We start from the raw sequence: 9297 nt of genomic DNA, 5'->3' as shown, positions 1-9297 counted from the left end.
TTGCAGGATCTGCCTTCCAAAAACCTGCTCTCGTCTGGTCTCTGATGCTTCACCTTAACCCAGGCACGGCTGTTACATGTGTCAGCGGGCTGCCAACCTGGGGAAATCAGAAGCCATGCAGCAATAACCGTTAATTGACCGAGAGCCACCTCTGCAATGCCAACAGGAACAAAAGAACAAGCATCTGGTTTGCCATCTGCGCCTGTTTAAATGCAGCAAAAAGAAACTCTTCTCCAGAACTCCCAGCTGTGAGGAGAGGTAACTAATCCAGCAGTAACAGGGAGTTGCAGGTTGGCTGGGTCTGTGGCTCCTAGTCACTCTGACATGTGAAACCCTTTGCACAAGATGTGTTGAACTTCCCAGCCCTGGCTTTGCAGGTGAGAGTCATGACAGGCTCTGGCGGACACAATTGCGCAGCCTGGAGTTATTTCTAGTCCTGGTTGCAGTTCAGAGCGAATAGAAGTCCAGGTGTTCAGAAATCACTCAGTGCTTATAGTACTTGCCATAGCTTTGATGCACTCTTTGCCTCTTTCCATCCCACTAGGCATGACTAGGAGAGCTCTTCAGTGAGTCACGAAGAAGAGCTGGGGCACACGGGTGGAAAAGGACACATGTCTTGCCCCCCACACATCCCAAGGGTCATGAATTAGGGATCACTAGTGTTCAGACAACCTCCTCCACCAAATCTGCAAAACAAATTAAAAACATATCAAGTCTTTTTGTTTTCCAAGGAGCTTCACATGCTAAAAGGTGAGTCAGAGGTCTCTGGTGTGCTGGGATCCTGCAGTGTCTAGGAAACTTGAAGGTCAAGGTCTAAATGTAGTACTTTCCCTTCTAGTCAGAGCACTGTTAAGCTAAATCATGGAATAGTGGAATTAGAAAATCCCAAGTTGGAAGGGACCCATAAGGATCATCGAGTCCAACTCCTGGCTCCAAACAGACCTTTTAAATGAGAAAAGATAGGATTCAGTAGATCTACTGCTCACTTTTGAAACACAGTTTAGCTACCTAATGTCTGCAGGAGAGGAGCCTCTCCCACTGAGAAAATCAAACGGGGCCAGAGCCATGTTGACATCAAGTAGAAGGTTTCTCCTTAGCAAGGCTTCGTCCAGCCAGAACTCGAGGTAGCACACAACCTCAGCAAGGATGGGACCAAGTAAGAAGGTACCACAGGAGCAGTTCCTAGAAGGCAAAATGGAGAGAGTCATCCTGAAGGAGGGAGTGAAGAGAGCAGACCCCGGCCAGGTTGTCCCAGATCATGCCATGCCATGCCATGCCATGCCATGCCACTTTTCATAGAATCATAGAATCATCATTTTCCCTACTACCAGAGGATGAGTTCCATTTTACATGCTAATATAAGCCCAGAGAGGTGAGGTGGATTGCTTACTGGAGATGAGGATCCATCCTCATTGACTCCCAAGGGCACCCAGACACCAAGTGAGACTGGATGTTGGACTCTCATCTGGTTAAGTCTACCTGACGTGCTTTTAGGTATCTTGAGTTGTTCTTTCCATTCTCTGGATTACCTATTTACTTTAGGACAAGAGGTGATGGCCTCAAGTGGTGCCAGGGGATGTTCAGGTTGGATATTAGGAAAAATTTCTTCTCTGAAAGAGGGAAGAGTGGTAATGCAATGGCACAGGCTGCCCAGGGAAGTGGTGGACTCACTGATCCTGGAGGTGTTCCGGAACCACGGAGATGTAGCACTGAGGGAAATGGTCAATGGGCACGGTGGGGATGGGTTGGGGTTCTACTTGGTGATCTTAGAGGTCATTTCCAACCTTGATGATTCTATGATTCTATTGCATGTTTGGTGATTGCATCTGCACAAACCTCTTCCCTCATAGCTGCCACCTGACTGAGACTTGAGACAAGGCTGTAGAATGGCTCTTTCCGATATATAGGGTAAACATTTGTTCTCTCTTCCTTTGGCCCTTGTGAGATCTGCAAACTGCTGGACCATGTGGTACTCAGTCCTGGTCTCACACTGGATGTTTTTGTGCAGTGGCTATTCACCAGCAGTGAGCTGGGTTTACTGACTGAGATGTAAATGCCAGGAACAGCCAACTAAATCATAGGTACAGAATAAAACATCCTGTGAGGGACTAAGAAAAGTACAGTTTGCTGGGGGGAATCCAAAGCCATGATAGATTTATCTATTCCATTTCTTGCTCTCTGCATGGTTCTGGAAGTTCAGAAATCTTTGGGTTCAATTAACTCGGTGACAGAGAAACAGGGATAATTTGTAGGGGATGTAAGCACCCAAGAAGTTGAAAAGGAAGCGCTAATTTTTACTGTGTGCTATATTTGCAAGGGAGTTCCCCATGAGCAATGTCTTTGGTAGCCTGATTCATATGGAGATTACTGTCTGGAGGTATCAACCCTGAGAAAGGACAGAAACAAAAAATTATCATGAGCTTGACTAATGGTCAGTGAGCACCAGAGCTTGTCTGTTATTTCTATACTCTGTTGGGCATGGGCGGGTAGGCGAGACACACATGTAGTGCATGCTCTGTCCTGAAGGCTTAGCCAATATTATTTCTCATTTATTTGATTTCCTGTTTACTGTAAAGGTCACTCTACCTGTATGTATTGGGGGATATGTTGGGGTTTCTTTTCCATGAGGGAAAAAAGTAACTGAGGTCACACTTGGTATAATAAATATTGCTTTGTATGTGCACTATATTCATGCACCTACTGCATGGTAAAGTAGAACAACATTCTTTAAGAGATGGAAGAAAAGCTGATAACAGTTTGTGTTCTCTATATAATTCAGGCACAACTATCTGTCAGCAGAGCAAGGTAATTATCCCAATAAGATTTCATGAAACGAGAAAATATCATGGATTTTATAAACCTTATTAACATGAAGAGTGAATGCAAAACAACAAAAAGGAGCCTTAAAACAGAATGTTATGTTAAAATCAATATTGATTCCTTGGGATAAGTGTTATGAGGCAGTAAAATTCTCTAAAATTTTCCCCTCCCCCCCCTCCCCCCACCAAAAAAAAAGGCTGTAGACAAACCAAGGGAGAGCAAATAGCTCTAAAGCAGCCTAATCGCTTTGCAAATTGGGGAAGGAGCTTCGCAATGCTGATTTCAGCACGCTGTTCCAAAAATGTCCCTCCTCCTTTCGCTCTCGTGCCCCCCCCTCCAACAAGCCCAAATAATAGCCCATTACTGACTGCACCATAATGGCGCCTTCAGGGATGGGATTAGAGTAAGTATCAATTTGGAAATTAGCAGCCCGGTTCAACGAGCAGCGTACCAGCCCTGCAGGCAAAAGGAGAAATCTGAAATTCACACACGTGCTGCCTCACCAAACGCTGCTTTCATTACCCCCTTTCCTCTCCCTCCGTGCCATCATGCAGACAGGCTGCTCCACACTGCCTCATTGGCAGCAGCTGGCACCAACGCACAAAGCTGAAAGGTGTTTTCCAGAGCACGCTTGTGTGGGCCTCCAGCTGTCAGCTTTCCTCCATCCATCCCAAAATTGTGTGTCCATGAGCCGCTGAGTAAGTGGGACTCAGAGCTTGTGTTCAGATCCGTGGCAAGCGTAGGAATTTTAGGGACATTGCTTAGTGGGCGATACCGGTGGTAGGCGGATGGTTGGACTAGATGATTTTAGAGGTTTTTTCCACCCTTAATGAATCTATGATTCCATGAATGGATTCTGTTTTCCAGAGAGACCTAGACAGGCTGAGCAGTGGGTCCAGGAGAACCTCATGCAGTTCAATAAAGCTGAGCGCAAGGTCTACACCTGGGTCATGGGAAACCCCACTACTGAAACAAGCTGGGGGATGTAAGGATGGAGCACAGCCCTGACAAAAAGGACCTGGGGGTGCTGGTGGATGGCAGCTGGACGTGAGTCACTGGAACAGGCTGCCTAGAGAGGTGGTGGGTGCCCCATCCCTGGAGCCATTCAAGCTCAAGCTGGAAAGGGCTCTGAGCTGTGGGTGTCCCTGTTCATTGCAGGGAGTTGGGCAAGAAAGGTCCCTTCCAACTCAAAACATTCTAACTGAATCTTTGCAACTCCCATCATCCCAGTGGTATGTAAAACAGCCACCCCAAAACATGCTGCTTCTTCCACCGTAATATTGGACAAGACAGTCCTCCCACCATGAGGAGTATCATCTTTGGGAATGAAGATCCTTAAGAACTGTCTGTCAACCTTATGTCTTTGCCTCACCCACCACAGCTCAGCCACATCTCTGTCCCCTTCACCAAAATCAGTTTCTGGGCACCAGAACAATCAGTTGAAGCCAAAATGGACTACCAAAGGTAGACCTAAAAAGTGGGCTCTGAACAAAAAAAACAGTCCTGAAAGAATGACAGACATAAAAAAAAAAAAAAAGAGGTGAAATTTGGGCCAATTTCAGCAAACAAGCACAGAGCTTAGACTCTGGCTTGTCAGCTCTTTTCACTTTGCTATAGACGCTAAAGTAAAGCATTTCATCTTTTCTAAACTTATATATTAAAATTTTATTTATTTTTCATTTATTAATATTTATTCATTTATATTTAGAAATATATTTTTATTTGTACATATTTTAAATAATAATAATAATAATGATTTATTTGTTATTAATATTTCAGGTTTTCAACCCAACTTGGAGTAAGAAGTATCAGACCTTCCACCAGGACAGAAATCTTATTTGTAAACACTGCTTTAATATATCTTATCCTCCTCCATAATGCTTTTCACCCCAGCATGGATGAACTTTCAAGGGAGATTTTCCAATATAACTCTTAGTAATGACATCATCCTTAGAGTAAAGAACATATTATCAGAACACCTTCATCCCTCATCCTCTCTCTACCAAGCCACTTCACTAGACTGGAAGACAACAGTTTTGTACCAGTCCCTCAAGACAAGCCAGTAACCATCCAAAATCTGTCATCCAGACTGTCATCCTTACAGACCATTTGTGTGTGATGGGAAATTCTCACCTCAAGGAGCAGTAAAGGTGGAAGAGAACCAGTGGACAAAGACTGAATGGTGCATCAGACATTGGGTGTTAGTATAGAATCATTAGGTTTGGAAAGACCTCTAAGATCATCAAGTCCAACCACCAACCCATCACCACCATGCAACTAAACCACGTCACACAGTGTGATATCCACCCTTTTCTTGAAAACCTCCAAGGATGGTGACTCCATCATCTCCCTGGACAGCCTGTTTCAATGCTTCACCAAAGTACAAGAGGTCCCAACTCTGCTGGATTTGCTGCAGCCCTGTAGTGCCTCAGCCTTATGCTCCTGATTGGTTATGGGTGTAATTACTGAAAACAACAAACCAAAGAATGCACTTCTCTGAGTTTTATTCCCACTCTGGGCAGGTGCCTGTGGCAGCTTGTGGCTGGAGATGGCCTTCGCAGAGTTACCTACTCTAGAGCCAGAGCAGCTCCCACCTCAAACTGTATATGTGAGCACACAGCTGAAGAAAGGATTGCCACAAAGGGTAAGGAAGAAAGGAAGAAAGGAAAAGGAGATTAATGCTCATCCCCTCGATCTGATCCTATTCCCTTTGAAACTTTCAGCAAAGCAGATTAAGGCTGTAAACTTCACCAGGCAGGGGGTGTTACTCACCGCTGTGTTTTGGAATGTCAAACAACCACTGAACCCTGATCCTGACCTCCATGCCTCACAGGGACAAAATAATAATTAAAAATAATGCTAACGATAACATTAATGATGAGGTTTGCACTGCTAAATGGGAAGTTTTCTCTAGCAGAAGTATTTTCCTTTGTGACTGGCAGCTAATTTGCTGCTATTGATGAGCTGCAGTATGATGAGAAGTAGATGAGTGAGTATTTCTCTAACCAAGCACTTTGGGTCAAATGCAGAGTGATCTCACGCAGCATCTCACATGGCTGGCCTGAAATGTCAAGCCCTGCACTGGGAGCAAGGGGCAAGCATGTCAGGTCATGTCTGGTTGTAAAAGGATTGTTTGTGCCACGCTCCATCCAGTGACTTGTGTTGGAAGGACCCAAACAATCCTTCCCTTCATTCTTCAGCAGAATGGTATTTTCGGGAAGACAAGGGGCTGGCATTAACTTCCTTGCATCTGATGATATGTTTTTTTCTCAATTTGTTTCTTTTGAAATGCACTCTATTCCATAGCTGCAGGGAGGGACTGTGGGATTCAAGTCCAGACCAATATCTGCACTGAAGGGAAAGAAAAATTCTTAGGTCTTCCCTTTGTGTCAGTTTTGCAATCCAGCTGCATCAGGACAGCCACAGGAGCTTCACTCTGTAGGGAAACATGCATGGTGCAGATTGCTGGGGCCATCCAGATCCACATGCTGCTTCTGTGCCTAACACAGCCATGACCGCTAGGAGAAATTCATGTCACCTCTCTGCAAAGCTGCCAGACCTCAGTGCAAGGGAGAGAGGTGACGACAGCTCGTAAGATCACCTCCAATAGATGCCAGCAGTTATTTCTATCCACAGAGAAACAAGAAGCCAGAATTTGCAAAACAGATGCTTTCTGCTGATTGCCTCTCTCTTGACCTTCCATAGCATGGTACTCACAGCAACATCTCCATTAGCAATATTCATCCTCAGCTCCCATTATAGTCAATGGCACTTCCATGACATCATTCATTTCACCAAAATTAGCTCCCCCCTGGGAGTGCTGATTTCTTACTGATGACTGCCAGGTGAGCCAGAAGTGACCAGCTCAGGTGGAAGCCATTGCAGTCTGCATGTCTCAAGTTGGAGGGGATGATCCCTACTCCCTATGAGGGTAGAGTTCAAATCCCTGGAAAGAATATAAACGCTTGAAACAGGTGCAGACCAGAACTCGCTATAACAACTTGTTTGATCTGGAGAGAAAAACATTGATTCCCCATTTTTGTGGTACGGAGACATCTCTTCTCCATTGTTGTCCTGTCAGAGCTCATCTAAGAATGGGGATTTACAGAGAAAATTGCAATACAGTTGACCTTGACTCTTTGTACATTGGAGAAAACAAATCTCTGTCTTTCTCCTAATTTTTTAGCCCTATTCCGATGTTTTTCTTGAGACAGCATGCTGTCGAGGGACCTTATCATTTTTAATTTTTCTTTTCCCCCTCATCAAGCCAACCATTCTATTATAAAATGGTGGTTCCATTTCTTAATCTTCCTATTTTCTTCTCAGTGTGTGTTTGCTAATCAATTTCACAAGCTGCTGCATGAAGAGTGGGGAGAAGGGCTGCTCTCCTCCTTCATTTGGACCTTTTCCCAGAAACCAGACCAAGCCAGTTTTCTTGCTGGTATCCTGTAGCTCATGTTAGATCCCCACGTACATGGACAGAAGGGACCACTGAGGTTGGGGTCTTGTAGCTGGAAAGCCACCACCTCTAGTCTCTCCTTACATCATCATATAGGAGCAGGCTGCCCAGGGAAGTAGTGGAGCCACCTCTGCCCCTGGAGGTTTACAAAGAGTAGATGTTGCATTGATGTTAGTGGGGATGGTGGGGGTGGGCTGATGGTTGGCCTAGGCAATCTTAGTGGTCTTTCCAACCTTAATGATTCTATGATGCCAAGTATGGATGGGGAGAGTTTGTCCTGCAATTTCCAGTGCACCGTGATGAATGGCTGGAGGGTAGCGGGTGACATCTCAGTAAACATCTCAAAGGAATGGACAAAGATTAAAGCAACTGAACTACTGTAAGAGCATAGCTTTTGTCTCCAAATCCAAATGAGTTGCAAGGAGCTCATAAATAGCTGAGCAACTGTTATGTATGAGTAACTCATACGTATGATGGCCAGAGCTCAGTGCAGTCTGGAAGTGCTGGAACCCCTTTTCAGGTGCTGGAGCTGAAATTTCTAAAGGTGCTCAGGTGCCTAAAGGTGCTGACATGCTTACTAGGGTTTGCAGAAGTGCCCATTCTTCAAAGTCCTTATAGCTCTCTCTCTTCAGACTCCAAAGTGGCTCTGGAAAGCTGCTCTGGAAAGTCTACAGATACATGAACAATGTTTTAATCCTCTGACCAGTGAGAAATCTCTGTCCTTCCAGCCACCTGATGCACAGCAGTTCACATGCATACTGCTGAGGCATGCTGTCCTGGAATGATTCCTCTCCTCTAAGCCCCTCTAGCCAGCATGTCATTATTATTCTTGAGTGATCATGTGTTTTGAGATCAAAGGACCTAAAATAGAGCAATAGCTGTGTTGCAGCCAGTCTCACTGCATGGTTCTGAATGTATATACATGTTGTCTGCCTTGTTGGGAAAGCAGAGGAATAAAGAGAGTTCAGAGGGTACAAATCAGGTTGCTCAGAGAAGCTGTGGATGCTCCATCCCTGGAGGTGCCCAAGGCCACATTGGATGAGGCCCTGGGCAACCTGATCTGGTGGGTGGCAACCAGCCCACAGCAGGGAGGTTGGAGCTCAATGATCTTTAAGGTCCTTTCCAACCTAAGCCATTCTATGATTCTATGAAATCTTGACAGAATGGAGAAAGACATGAGGTCTTGTTGTCTGAAACAAGCTATATGACTTGTAGGACATTCTCCATGGGCTAAAATATGCCCGGAACACTACTCAGAGTAATTCCAGAGTTTCTTCACTCCTAAAAGGAGCTGAGACTGGACAGTATACTGTACCATCAAAGGACCAAACAGCAGAGAATTCACTCACTGGCTTCACAGAGCAGCACCCAAACCCTATGTCTGAGAGTGTCCCAATTCTTCCTGAGCTCCGCCAGCTCAGGGCTGTGCCCACTGCCCTGTTGCTCTGGTGGGGCCCCATCCCTCCAGTTAATCATCTTTCCTCCATTCTGTGCTGCAAGGAAGTGTCCAGCCAAACCCTCATGACTCATGCTATAAAGAGATCAAATCATGTCAGCACTTCTATGTTTTGCTGCTGAAAAGGAAGATTATCTTTCCTGCCTATGACAAAAGACCACTAAAAGCAATTTGTAGACAATACCCTAGTTAAGAACAATAAGCCAAGCATATGTCATTAGTAACTGGACAAGTTCAAAGGCATCTGTATTCCTGCCTAGGTACTCCAGTCACTCTGCTCTGTACTGTGAAAAGCACTACATGTGCTTCCTGAGAGCTCTTCTCCATCAAACTACCAATATAATGAACCTTTTGTGCATTTTTGTATAACAAGAAATGGGCTCGCAATTTTTCTTCAAAGGTTTAAGTAGCGGGGAGTTTTCTTCCCTAGGATAAAGTGGTGACATGCTTGGCCATCCAATGCTCTCAAGCACTGGGGATAAATAAAACATATCCAAGGAAGGGGTGTTTATTATTTTATATTTTTTTTCCCATAGCTATCCAACAAATCCAAGGAAAAATT

The sequence above is a fragment of the Numida meleagris genome, chromosome 4 (assembly GCF_002078875.1).
Source record: "Numida meleagris isolate 19003 breed g44 Domestic line chromosome 4, NumMel1.0, whole genome shotgun sequence".
Taxonomy (NCBI): Eukaryota; Metazoa; Chordata; class Aves; order Galliformes; family Numididae; genus Numida; species Numida meleagris.
This window is presented reverse-complemented; position numbering follows the sequence as displayed.